Source organism: Aptenodytes forsteri, unplaced genomic scaffold (genome assembly GCF_000699145.1).
Source record: "Aptenodytes forsteri isolate BGI_AS27 unplaced genomic scaffold, ASM69914v1 Scaffold124, whole genome shotgun sequence".
Classification (NCBI taxonomy): Eukaryota; Metazoa; Chordata; class Aves; order Sphenisciformes; family Spheniscidae; genus Aptenodytes; species Aptenodytes forsteri.
The window spans coordinates 611,385-615,004 of NW_008794230.1; the positions used below are offsets into that span (position 1 = coordinate 611,385).

At 37.2% G+C, this 3,620-nt stretch overlaps 1 long non-coding RNA gene across 1 annotated transcript in view; it reads right to left on the minus strand.

Annotated features, from left to right (window-relative positions):
* LOC103904329 overlaps positions 1–3,156 on the minus strand; it is a 4,504-nt gene extending 1,348 nt beyond the window's left edge. The window contains exon 1 of the long non-coding RNA XR_002086279.1: positions 2,489–3,156. This is a non-coding gene — a long non-coding RNA (uncharacterized LOC103904329). The remainder of the gene's footprint in view (positions 1–2,488) is intronic.
* Positions 3,157–3,620: the final 464 nt, after the last annotated feature.

Below are 3,620 nucleotides of genomic sequence, written 5' to 3' on the forward strand. Positions count from 1 at the left end.
TTATCATATTATCATTTTATTTCAATTATTAAACTGTTTTTATCTCAACCCATGAGTTTTTCTCACTTGTGCTCTTCCGATTCTCTCCCCCATCCCACTGGGTGGGGGGGGGAGTGAGCAGCGGCTGCGTGGTGCTTAGTTGCCGACTGAAATTAAACCACGACATCTTTTTAATGTTACTACTAAGGTAGGAAGGAAACCAATTGCTTCTTATATCTTTTAACTTGTAATGCAATATTTGCAAGCTACTGAGGTGAACGTTACTAGTCTTCATTTACTATTTCCATCTTGAGTAGACCATCAGTTGGTCTGCCTTGCTTACATGTTGCTTAAGCTGCCCCACAGTCTATGATGTCAATAAAATAGAAATCTATAACTATTCGAAGTATGTTATGGTTGTATCAATCTATATTTTAACTCATGAAGTCAGCTGTGGTTTAAGCAGCAGATGTGAAAGTCTGTGTCTGTTAGACGGCTTGTTCAACTCTGCTTTTATTTTAAAGGTACATCCTGCAGCTTGATGTACAGATCGATGTTTTGGTTTTACCAGAGAATATTATGCATTGAGGAACAGCTTAAAACATTGTCCTTGTTAGAGGTACCTTAACACCTTTTACTTTAAATTCTGTGTTTTAGGGTTGAAAACAATGGGTGAAGATTGCACGTCTAGTTGTTAAATCATTCTATCACAGGTAAATTGCCAGCTTCAGACCATTCAACCACTCAAGCACAAGAACTGGAAGTGAGAGAAAACCAGAAGAGAGAACAGTCTTCCTACTAGCGTTGTTAAAGATAAAATGAAATGTATTATAAGTGCAAAATGTCATGCACAGTATCAAGTATAAACTCTTAGCTTCAGCCATGCTTGAAAACATCAAGTACTTACAACAGAAAGTGTCTACGTTGAGTTGAATTGACCAGTGTGGTATCATCAGTAGCTAAGCTGCTTTGAATCAGCACTCTTCAAATTTCACATGCTGGTTTCCAAGACAGTATGTGGCTTCAAAAAAATTGTCCCTCTCCTTAGTGTGGTAAAAGGAATTTTTCAAATTTCTCAGCCTATTCAACAAATCTTGTTACTTTCAGTCATTTTCTGATTCTTTATTTTCTAGCGGAGTTCCAGATGATGTGGTGAACTTGAAACCTGCTCACAGTCAATTGATTTATTCTAATTAGCATTTGAAGGTGTCAGAAGTACTGTCTCCAGCCCCAAAGAAGAACAGGTAAAATGCTTCCTCAGTGCAATAGCCATGGAAGTTTAGTCACGGACTGAAGATCCTAGCCTAGTTAGAATCTGCCTATGAAATCTTCAGGCTTTTCCAAAGTTTCACCTACATAAATTAGAGATGCAGGTATCTTTTCCCTCACATGGTGATTCCTCCGTTCCTTCAAACCTGTGGTCTTGCAGAGTAAATGGAGGAAAGGTATGCTGTATACTGCTGTTCTCTGAGAGCTGTCCCAAAATTTCACTAGAAAAACTTATTTGACTACAGCACTAGCGAACATAAAAAACAATTACTACTTTTCACAAAATCAAGTTTTAGAATATTTCAGACAAAATACTGATGATTCTTAGTGTGAAACATTCAAACTCGAATGAGTTAGCTTTGATAATCTCTCCCCAAGAAATCTGTATATGGAGCAAGCTCAGATATAGAGTTAACAATTTATACAATTGATACTAGGGTTTTAAGATTGTCATATCTAATTTTCTGCAATAGTCTCTTCAAAAACCTGAAGTGACAAGATGGTAAGTTGAGACCAAATTCGTAACCCAAATGAAATGTGGGTTAAATAGAATTATTCTATCTTCAAACCATGGTTCAGAGGAAATTCATGTTGAACGTCAGTTTGGAAGACACTCTTTCTAACCTTATTTTCTAACTCCAAATAAACTTTAAATCCTCTTCCTTACTATTTTCTTGGTCTGGAATTAGTTTTCATCAAGCTAGTCACAGAGGTAGGGGATATAGTTAACCTTAAATGTTGAAGGTTATCCAGATTGTTTTGCTTCTGACATAATTCTGAATGGTTGCAAGTAGGGACACCGTTGCCTGAGACTGATCCCCCCCGGCACTTTCAGTCCTGGGCAAAATTGTTTTTTGAAGACAAGACAAAGCAGCGGAGGGAGTGGGAGATGGAAAAGGGACATAACAAACATAAATGCAGGCTGAACAGCATGGAAGGATGACAACTGGGAATCGGAGTAAATAATTCCTCATTAAGAGAGAAAGCCAGGAAGAGACAAGAATGAGTAAGGATGTTCAGAATAAACTGTACTAGTAGTCGGACTCTGAGGACATCAATGCGTAAACGTCCCTCGTGCAGCTATTTTTCACAGTTTCTCCTGGATGGTATGGTCTGGCTTTCTGCCCTCATGATCTTTCTTTTTCATGATCGGCCCTTATGATCTTTCTGCCCTCAGCTGGTTTGCTTGAAGTAGTAAGGCAAAACCAGCCCTTGTATTGCCAGAATGAAGGATACTTACACTCTTTCCCACCACGTTCTGAGTTTGTTCAGGGAGGGGTACTTCGGAGTAAGGTCTGTTTTCCGTACTCCTCATGATGTTTCTCTGCTCGTTGAAGTAGCTTGTTTCTGCTTCCTCTGGCTGAGTTTCTGGTTGGTTTGACCACTGACTGTTCTGAGTGGTTACTGAAATGAGACTATTAGTAAACATTTGACTTCTTTTTTTAAAGCTCTCATTTCTGGAGTAGCTTCCAAAGTTCACAAAATGCCATGCTAAATGTAGGTGCTCACGGGGGTTTTTTTCTCCCAAAATGTAAACATATACATTTATATGGATAGTGCAAAAAAGTGTCTGTGTGTGTGTACAAATACATTTGTGTATTACATGCTGGATGCGAAAAGGAGTGTAAGCCTGGCTCTCCTGATGACAAAAAGAGTTATGCCATTCACTTCATTCAGGACAGGATTTCACCCATATAGCCTCTGAAAATTAGAATTATTTAAAATGCCAGAAGCTTGGCATGTCAATTCTTAGACAATTCTGTGGGGGAAAAAAAGTAGCCAAATAGCTGTTTACTTCATTTTTTCTAACTCAATTTTGAAAGAGTGAAATAGATTTGAGTTGGGATACTACAACTGGTTCCAAAAAAGATGCCTCGTTCTTATTTGCAAAGTAATTTTTCGGCTCCAGTCTCTACCTGTAAATAAAGCAGAAATATGTTAATAGTCACCTAAAAGATTCTAAAATATTTGACAAATGTTTTTGACAAAATTGCTAGATAATACTATGGCTTTAAATATCTTCTGCAAAATGTAAAAGGATTACCTCCATCCTTTTTGGGGAAAAAAATACAGCACATGCTATCACCATGTGTTTTTTCTTATGTGAATACTGAACAGAAAATTCTTAACATAAAAAGTTGTGATATATTTACCAGATCATAGCTCCCTCTTGTGTAATTCATCATTACTACAGAAAACTAAGTTGGATAGAGATTGCTTAAATTAAATTCTATGACACCTACTTATTTTATGCCTTTAATTCTACTTTTCTCATCAGTGATATTTTAGGGTTTGGAATTCTGTATTTTCATGTACTTTCAATGACAGATATCCAGGACAGATAATAATACTTATAGTAAAGCTGCACTAAA